The sequence below is a fragment of the Balaenoptera physalus genome, assembly GCF_965194825.1.
Source record: "Balaenoptera physalus genome assembly, chromosome: 2".
Lineage (NCBI taxonomy): Eukaryota > Metazoa > Chordata > Mammalia > Artiodactyla > Balaenopteridae > Balaenoptera > Balaenoptera physalus.
Window position 1 is genome coordinate 28,412,936 of NC_138883.1, and position 10,639 is coordinate 28,423,574.

A 10,639-nucleotide genomic window follows, 5' to 3' on the forward strand; every position below is an offset into this window, starting at 1 on the left:
AGGCAGTGGTTTAGACGCCTCCTGGACTTGGATTTGAATGCCAACCCTGCCCCATACTAGAGTATGGCTTTAGGCAAATTGTTTAAACCTCAGAGCCCTGATTTATTGGTTACTGGGGCCTAACATTTACGCCAGAGAATTCGTTTACCCCCAGAGTTGTTGGGTGGATTCAATAAGATAAACGTAAGCCTTTAGGACTGTGCTTGGCACAAAGCAAGTATATTCCAGTTCTCAGGCTCTCCAGTGAATTTGAAATTATTTTTAAGTTCTTAATATAAATGCAATATTTTAAAAGTTTCAGACAATAGTGGTGATTTTGTAGAAGGAGATGGAATTATGAGATACTTTTTCTTTCCACATAGCTTTCTGTGTCTTTTGACATTTTATAAGGAGTCCGCATTACTTGCTATCATTTAAAAAAGGCAATGAAGATAATTTAAAATTCTTTAAAAGACTAATAGAATCTTTTAAAGTTTTTTTTTTTTTCTTAAGTGTCCTTTTTTTTTTTTAATTTTTATTTATTCATTTATTTATTTATTTACTTATGGCTGTGTTGGGTCTTCATTTCTGTGCCAGGGCTTTCTCTGGTTGTGGCAAGCGGGGGCCACTCTTCATCGCGGTGCGCGGGCCTCTCACTATCGCGGCCTCTCTTGTCGCGGAGCATGGGCTCCAGACGCGCAGGCTCAGTAATTGTAGCTCACGGGCCTAGTTGCTCCGTGGCATGTGGGATCTTCCCAGACCAGGGCTCGAACCCGTGTCCCCTGCATTGGCAGGCAGATTCTCAACCACTGCGCCACCAGGGAAGCCCTAAAGTATTTTTTAAAAAGAAACCCTAGTGATAAAAAAGGTTTGTTGGCGCTCCCATTACCAAAGTAAGAGTCTTATTTATAGACTAATTGGGAAAATGAATAATTGGGAGAATTTTAAAAGTAAAGTAGTAAGAAGGAAAAATCACCTATAATCTCATTATCTAAAGACAGCTATTGTGAACCTCTTGGTACATTTCTTTCTCATCTAGTTTCTTTTCTTAGACTACACAAATTAAACTTTGTCTTTACAAAAGACCCAAATGGTACAGAGTAAAAAATAGAGTAAATTGAGCCAGTCCTCCCTTTTAGTCCCAAACCCATTCTCCTCATTATGAGAACTAAAACAACTGCCCAGTTCTTTTTCTGTATATTTTCAGCTTTTTCTGTGCATATACACATGTATATTTTTCTAGTCTCTCTGTGCATATTTTTATTCTGTGTTAAATACTTTACTTTTGACTAATATATATTATATATGTGCATATGTATTATATACATAAATGATATCTAAATAATAATACAGTAGTCCTTCCTTATCTGCAGTTTTGCTTTCCTTGGTTTCAGTTAACCTGCGGTCAACTGCAGTGGAAAAATATTAAATGAAAAATTCCAGAAGCAAATATTCATGAGTTTTAAATTGCTCGCTGTTCTGAGTAGCGTGATGAAATCTCTCATCCCCCGGCTCTGTCCCACCTGGGAAGTGAGTGAATCATCCCTCCCATCAGCCTATCCACGCTGTAGACACTACCTAACTAGTTAGTATAGGGGAAAACATAGTATATATAGGGTTCGGTACTCTCCGCGGTTTCAGGCATCCACTGGGGTTCTTAGGATGGGGTTGGGGGGGCTGAAGTAGGGAGGGACCACAGTACCACTGTATATTATTCAAAATGCTTGTAAATATTGGTTCAGGAATTTACTAAAGTATTCAAGATTCAAATTTCAGCCCTGTTCCCTTTCTACAGTTTCTCTTTTCAGAAGCAACCAATATCATAATTCAAAAAGAGACATGCACCACAATGTTCATTGCAGCACTATTTACAATAGCCAGGACATGGAACCAACCTAAATGTCCATCAACAGATGAATGGATAAAGAAGATGTGGCACATATATACAATGCAATATTACTCAGCCATAAAAAGAAACGAAATTGAGTTATTATTTGTAGTGAGGTGGGTGGACCTAGAGTCTGTCACACAGAGTGAAGTAAGTCAGAAAGAGAAAAACAAATACCATATGCTAACGCATATATATGGAATCTTAAAAAAAAAAAAAGAAGAAGAAGGTACTGATGAACCTAGTTGCAGGGCAGGAATAAAGAGGTAGACATAGAGAATGGACTTGATGACATGGGGTGGGAGGGCGAAGCTGGGGCAAAGTGAGAGTAGCATCGATGTATATACACTACCGAATGTAAAATAGTTGGCTGGTGGGAAGCAGAAGCATAACACAGGGAGATCAGCTCCGTGCTTTGCGATGACCTAGAGGGGTGGGATAGGGAGGATGGGAGGGAGGCTCAAGAAGGAGGGGAGGGCTTCCCTGGTGGCACAGTGGTTAAGAATCCTCCTGCCAATGCAGGGGACACGGGTTCGAGCCCTCGTCCGGGAAGAGCCCACATGCTGCAGAGCAACTAAGCCCGTGCGCCACAACTACTGAGCCCATGTGCTACAGCTACTGAGCCTGCACTCTAGAGCCCATGCTCCACAACAAGAGAAGCCACCGCAATGAGAAGCCCGCGCACCGCAACAAGAGTAGCCTCCGCTCTCAGCGACTAGAGAAAGCCCGCGCACAGCAATGAAGACCCAATGCAGCCAAAATTAAATAAATTAAATAAATAAATTTTAAAAAGAGGAAGGGACATGGGGACATGTGTATGCATATGGCTGATTCGCTATGTTGTGCAACAGAAACTAACACAGTATTGTGAAGCAATTATACTCCAATAAAGATGTATTAAGGAAAAAAAAAGCAACCAACATCGTTTCTAAGGTATCATGCCAGAGATCTGTTATGTATAAAGAAGCAAATCTCTCAGAGAGCATTTTGTCCTTTCTTTAAAGCATAAATGTAATATACTACTCTTATGTACCTTGCTTTTTAAAATAAATTTATTTATTTATTTATTTATTTTTGGTTGCGTTGGGTCTTTGTTGCTGCGCGTGGACTTTCTCTAGTTGTGGCAAGTGGGGGCTACTCTTCATTGCGGTGCGCAGGCTTCTCATTGCAGTGGCTTCTTTTGTTGCGGAGCGTGGGCTCTAGGTGCGCGGGCTTCAGTAGTTGTGGCACGTGGACTCAGTAGTTGTGGCACACAGGCTCAGTAGTTGTGGCACGTGGGCTCAGTAGTTGTGGCGCAGGGCTCAGTAGTTGTGGCACACGGGCTTAGTTGCTCCACGACACGTGGGATCTTCCTGGACCAGGGCTCGAACCCATGTCCCCTGCATTGGCAGGTGGATTCTAAACAACTGCGCCACCAGGGAATTCTCCCCACCTTGCTTTTTATACTTTAATTTTTTACCCAGAGCCACCACTGTTCAATAAAATAATGACAGGCACACATTACTTTTACACTTTCTAGTAGCCACATTCGAAACATTAAAAGGAACAGGTGAAATTAATTTTAACAATAGATTTTATTTAAACCAATATATCTGAAATATTATCATTTTGACAGGAAATCAATGTAAAAAATTATTAATGAGATAGCTCATTCATTTTTTTTGTACCAAGTCTTCAAAATCCAGTGTGCATTTTCCATTTAAAGCATATCTCAGAACTAGACACATTTCAAATGTTCTATTTACTCATGTGGATGGTGGCAGATATATTAGCACATGTCTAGATGTAGCATGAACTCCATTTTATAAATCAACATAATGTACTATCCAGTCCTCTATTTTTTTAAGTTATTTATTTATTTATTTATTTATGTGGCTGTGTTGGGTCTTCGTTGCTGCACGTGGGCTTTCTCTAGTTGCGGCAAGCAGGGGCTAATCTTCGTAGCAGTGCGTGGGTGGGCTTCTCATTGCGGTGTCTTCTCTTGTTGTGGAGCATGGGCTCTAGGCATACAGGCTTCAGTAGCTGTGGCTCGCAGGCTCTGGAGCACAGGCTCAGTAGTTGTGGCGCAAGGGCTTAGTTGCTCTGCGGCATGTGGGATCTTCCCGGACCAGAGATCGAACCCACGTCCCCTGCATTGGCATGCAGACTCCTAACCACTGCACCACCAGGGAAGTCCCTATCCAGTCCTCTATTGATGAACCTTAAGGTCATTTCCTTCTTTTGCTCTTAAACCATGCTACAATTGGTAACCTTGCACACACATAATTTTGCACATGTGTAGGTGTAACTATACCTTCAAAGTGTATGCGTATAGTAATTAGATAGATTTTGCCAAGTTTCTCTTCGTAGAAGTTGTACCAGTTTATTCCCCCCAAAACAAAGTATGAGTGTAGTCTTCCTACCCCTAAGCCAGCATAGTGTGTCATCACATTTTTTTTTATCTTTGACAATCTAATAGGTGAAAACTTAGTCTCTCAGTGTGGTTTTAATTTACAATTTTCATTATGAGTAAAGGAGAGCATTTTTCATCCATTTAAGAGCCATTTATATTTCCTTTCCTATGAATATCCTTTGCCCCATTTTGCTATTTGGTTATAGACCTTTTCTTATTGATTAAAGAGAGTTTTATATAAAGACAGCCCTTGGTCTACGACAGGAACTAGAAATATTTTTTTCTGAGTTTGTGGTTTATAATTGGACTTGGCTCACGGTGGTTTTTTTATCATGAAGAAATCTGCTTATTTTTACATATATTGAGCATATCTTGTCTTTAATGGATTCTGGATTTGGTACATTTTAATCTACCTTTATTTAAACCATTAAGATGAGGTGTCACAAAATTAAGGGCCTCGTCATAAGCTGTCCAAACACCAAAAATCCCAGATTCCCAGCAATAATTAAACGAACTCCTACAAGTAGATATCTTTAGTTAATATATACCTTGCTTTGAACAAAATTCAGATTTAGGAAGCAGATGAGTTCAGGGTAATCCTTCACTTATAAAGGGGCATACAATAGGACAGCTTCCTTTACATAATGAGCTGAGATAAGTAATTAACTGTGTTTAAATTTACAGCTTTCCAGGGGTTGTATAAGTGGTGGTTCACCTGTATTTGGATCAGCTACAAAAAACAAGTCCGGTATTGAGTGAAGTAATATTGATTGAACACTGACTGTATAGTGAAAAGCCTGAGCTTTGGAGCATAATGGCAGGGTTAAAATTCCAGCTCTGTGCCTATGTGCCCTTGAACAAGTTTTCTCACATCTCCAGACCTAATTCTTCACTTAAAGAATGATAATAGTACCGGAGAGTTTGCTCTGAGAATTAAATGAAAAACTGCTTATGAAGTTCTTAGCACAGGTCTCATGATAAAATGCTCTGGACATGTTGCTGCTGTTAGATTTAGCTGTCTTCCCACCTCATTCTTCTTCTATAAATATTTAAAGAATTCATCCATTTGTCATTCAATTAATGCAGCCACTCAATGCCTTATTAAATAATTTACATATTAGTCCATCATTTATTCAGTTATTCATTTACTCACACATTCACTCATGCACTGTCATTCATTCAACAGATATTTGAGCTCCTAGTATGGGCCAGATCCTGGGCTAGCTCTGAGTACATAGTGATGTCCATGGACCTGACTCAAGAGTTTGAGGATTGAGGTTCAAAAGCTTCTCATTCACTCCACAGCAGAACAAATACCTGTGTTCACTGTATGCCATGGCTCTTTATCCAATGGCTGCTAGTTTTAATTCCATGACATCATAATCTCCTGGCTTCCTTCCTTTGTCCCTTTCTCTTCTTCCCCCCCCCCACCCCGCCCTTTTACCCTCTCTTTGCCCAGGACTCTACCCCAGACTCAGGCCTTTACTACCCCTATCAGAGTCCCTTGGCGATTACCAAGACAGATGACCACTCAGACTCTGAGTCAGACTAACCTGAGTTGAAGCTCAGCTCCTCTACTTCCTAGTTTAGGGAACTTAGACAAGTCTGACCCTCAGTTTCCTCCTCTGTAAAATAGGGATAATAATATCCACTTTATTCGAATGATTGAATTAAACAGTGAAGTCACTCCTTCACTGCAAAGAAACACTTAACACCAGGGAGGTAGGCTGATCAATTCACATCTCAATCAGTTGAGTGTCTACTCTATGTAGGCATTATGTTCAGTACTATGAAGACACACAATGAGCTAATGTCGGGCTTCCCTGGTGGCGCAGTGGTTAAGAATCCGCCTGCCAATGCAGGGGACATGGTTTCGAGCCCTGGCCTGGGAAGATCCCACATGCCGCGGAGCAACTAGGCCCGTGAGCCACAACTACTGAGCCTGTGCTCTAGAGCCCACGAGCCATAACTACTGAGCCCATATGCCACAACTACTGGATCCCGCATGCCTAGTGCCCGTGCTCCACAACAAGAGAAGCCACCGAAACAACAAAGAGTAGCCCTCGCTCGCCGCAACTAGAGAAAGCCAGCTCACAGCAACGAAGACCCAACGCAGCCAAAAATAAATAAATAAAATAAATAAATTAAAAAAAAAAAGAAGAGCTAATGTCATCTCTTCCAGTCAGAAGCCATAGCCCAGGGGGGTCCACAGTAAGTGCTCAATAAGAGCTACTATTACTTGCTTTTCCCAAGGAACGCCCCTCACTCCTGGACACTGGCATTTCTCAGAGACCTGTGCTGAGAGGGCTGCTGGGCTGATGCTAGCTTCTCTGGTTTCATTTGCAACTCCAATCTGGCATTCTTTATGGCTTTAAAGTCATTTAATTTTGTGGTAAATCTGAATATAGACTGAGTAGTAGCGTATTCTAAGGAATTAATAATATTCTAAGGAATTAATGTTAAATTTGTTAGAGGTGATAACAGTAAGAAAAGGTCCTAAATTTTCAGATATGAGTGTAAGAATTTAGGGTTGAAATGGTAGGACTTTAGGTATTTGCTCTTTAAAAATCAGAGGAAAAGAAGAAGAAAAAGTGCCCCCCCCCCGACTGTTTGCCATTAAACACTGATCTTTTGTTACCTGATTTTAAAAAAAAGGAAGAAAGGAAGGGAGGGAGGAAGAAAGAAAGGGTAAAGCATATATGGCACAATGTCAATAATTATTGAATCGGGTTCATTTTACCATTCATTCAAGGTGGTTCCTTATGCCATTCTCTCAGTTCTGATGTGTTTGATAAGTTTTATAATAGGAAGGTTGAATATCTATTTTTGATGAATGGGAGGATCACTTTATGGAAGCGAAGGGGAAGGAAACTTACCCGCGTGCAGCATTCCCATTTAGGCGGAGGGCAGGCAGCCCTATCCTTAGCCAGGAGGAGAGCTTGCAGAGGGTGGGCTATGTCATTAGATTGACACCTGCTTTATTTACAGGGCCTTTGCAGGTGCCCTTGGGGAATTCACCTGGACAGGGAAGAAGGCTTGTGGATAACTTACCCCTCCCCTGCCCCAAGGAAACAGGCACAGGTAGCCCACTGGAACAGCTAGGCCTCAGACCAGGTTTTAAGGCCTAGTGGTCCTCCCCACCAAGTTCATTACATTTCTTCTGTCACCTCTATTTCATCCGTAAAGGAGAGACAAGACCACAGGCCAAACCCAAGTTCTCCCAATTACTCTGTTCGTTATCTCAAGCCTGGTGCCTTTGATCTTGGTTAGCTTATTCCCAATTCCCTCCACTCCCCACCACCACACACAGGTAACCCCTTTCATTAGTTTCCTTCCAGACTTTCTTTTTGTAAGTATAAGCAAAATGCAAATATACATCCTCCAATAGGCTTAAAACTAACAACAAAGCAAATTGAAAATAGAGAAAATTGCAGTGTTCCAGGTAAAGAGTGAAGTAAGTCTGGGAGTTGTTAGCATATAGACGGATAAGCTCTAGAGGCAAGGGAATAGAAGAAGGAAAAGAAGGGAGAAAGAAAAGGGACTAAACTTTAGAGTCACCCAGAGGAAAAGAAAAAAGAGGCAGAAGGAAGGTAGGTGACAGGCCCAGGCTCAGGCGCCAGGCCTCCGAGGCAGAGAGGCGCGCTCCGACGGGCTGGGCAGCCGGCGCCATGACACTATTCCACTTTGGGAACTGCTTCGCCCTGGGCTACTTCCCCCCTACTTCATCACCTACAAGTGCAGCAGGCTGTCCGAGTACAGCGCCTTCTGGAAGTGCGTCCAGGCTGGGGTCACCTACCTGTTCGTGCAGCTGTGCAAGATGCTGTTCCTGGCCACTTTCTTTCCCAGCTGGGAAGGCGGCATCTATGACTTCATTGGGGAGTTCACGAAGGCCAGCGTGGTTGTGGCAGACCTGATAGGCCTAAACCTTGTCATGTCCCAGAATGCCGGCAAGGGGGAATACAAGATCATGGTTGCTACCCTGGGCTGGGCCACCGCCAAGTTCATTATGTCCTGCTACATCCCCCTCTGGGTTGGAGCTCGGGCACTGAGTTTGACTGGAAATACATCCAGATGAGCATTGACTCCAACATCTGTCTGGTCCATTACGTCGTCGCATCTGCCCAGGTGTGGATGATCACGTGCTATGACCTGTACCACACTTTGCAGCCAGCAGTCCTCCTACTGATGTTCCTTAGTGTCTACAAGGCCTTTGTCATGGAGATGTTCGTCCACCTCTGCTCCCCGGGCAGCTGGACGGCACTGCTGACCCTCAGCACCCTGGCCCTGTATGTCGCCCTTGTCAATATGCACTCCTAGGCTTGGTGTCCCAGACTTTCACATACCTTTTCCCCATCTCCAGGTTTTAGTGAAGTAAACAGTATTTGCAAAGTTCCAAAAAAAAAAAGGTAGAAAGAAAAACCCAGAGAGAATATCTTAAGAAGAGGGGGATAAGTAGTCAATTGTGTTATCTGCTCCTAATATGTGAATAGATCTGCATGAACCACCCTGGAAAGATAGCCACGTTAAAGAGGGAGTTCAAAGTTAAATATATGTTATGATCCTACTTTTGCAAAATTGATATGTATATACACATGTTCAGTGAGTAGAAAGAAGTCTAGAAGACTTTAGAAAGAGCAGACTAACAGGGGAAACCCTGGTGAGCTTGTTTGTGGGAAAAGGTGGCCTTTTTACTTTGCACACTTCAGTTTTGTTTGCATTTTTTACCACAAGAATGCATTCTTTTGGTAAATAAAAAAGATTTGTAAAAGGGGGAAACTACTGTTTAAAACCATCTATATTCAAATTTTCTGTGGAGTAGAGAAGGTGATTAAGAACGTTGGCTTCAGAATCTAATAAACATGAGTCTAAACCCCAGCTCTACTCCATGAACCAATTAATCTCTCTGAGCCTCAGTTTCCTCATCTGTAAAATGGTGATTATATTGATAATTACTTCAAAGGATTGCAATAAGGATTAAATGGGGAGCATGAGTAAAGCATCTAGTACAATGACTGTCATACAGAAAAGGCTCAATTGATATTAGTTATACATATATAATATATATATAATTAAGTTATATATTATAATATTAGTTTTATATATGTAGTAAATAAAATAGCTATTACTAGATCAAACCAGCCAATCAGAGATGTACTCATTTGGACAACATTATTTTGGTCCCTCTAGAACTGCTGTCACTGAAATGCATTTTCTGTGTCATGCTTTGGTTGTTATAAGAAATGGTGATGGTCTTCCCTGGTGGCGCAGTGGTTAAGAATCTGCCTGCCAAAGCAGGGGACACGGGTTCGAGCCCTGGTCTGGGAAGATCCCACATGCCACAGAGCAACTAAGCCTGTGAGCCACAACTACTGAGCCTGTGCGTCTGGAGCCTGTGCTCCGCAACGGGAGAGGCCACGACAGTGAGAGGCCCGCGCACCGCGATGAAGAGTGGCCCCTGCTCGCCGCAACTAGAGAAAGCCCTCGCACAGAAACTAAGACCCAACACAGCCAAAAATAAATAAATAAATAAATTTATTTTAATAATAAATAAATAAATAAATTTATTTTAATAATAAATAAATAAATAAATAAATAAATGGTGACGTGAAGTCAGCCACTGTTATCTATTGCCAGGATCCATCCCATAGTACCAGGGAACTCAGGAGGGGCCTGTGTCTACCCAGGGAGCGTACAAGATGGTCCTCAGCAGAATTTCCACGTGTTTTTATAGTTTCTCTCATTCTTTTCAATTTCTATTTTTGTGTTTTACAATGCACATAATATATTAGTTCATCAGTGCATATGTATAAATATAAACAAATATACCTGTATTGGGGAGTTTAACAATTTTTACCCATGGAAGATTAACTTATAAAGTTTGAAAAGCAGTGTCTTCTTGATGAGTTCTCTCAGACTCAAGGTTACAAAAAGCTGCATTTCTCCCAAGGATTTGGTTTATCGTTTCTAATAAATACAATCACTCCTGTCATTAAATGCCTTTTCTTCTTGGCTTTGACTACTAGAAACCTCAGAGCCAGATTCATAACCCAGCTCTACACACAGAATGTCTATGGCTGGTATCCTGAGGGCTGTGGTTATGAGCACAGTTTCTGAAACCACATTGCCTGTGTTCACATCCCACTGTGTGAACTTGGGCAAGTGACTTAACCTCTCTGTGCCTCCGTTTCCTCAAATGTAAAATAATTATAACAGTAATCACCTCCCAGGATTATTATAAAGATTAAATGAGCTGATGCATGTAAATCAATTAGAACAGTGCTCAGCATTAGTAAGAACTCAAATATTATTTTTGTTGTTATTATGGGCTCTCATTCCATGATTTCTTTCTTTTTTTAAAAAATTTTTATTGGCGTATAGTT

The 10,639-nt window shown here is 41.5% G+C and overlaps 1 pseudogene across 1 annotated transcript; it reads left to right on the forward strand.

Moving 5' to 3' along the window:
• Positions 1-7,912: 7,912 nt before the first annotated feature.
• On the forward strand, positions 7,913-9,823 carry LOC309655926 (BOS complex subunit TMEM147 pseudogene; annotated as a pseudogene). Its single transcript has one exon. The product of its transcript is annotated as a BOS complex subunit TMEM147 pseudogene (transcript).
• The last annotated feature ends 816 nt before the right edge of the window (positions 9,824-10,639 follow it).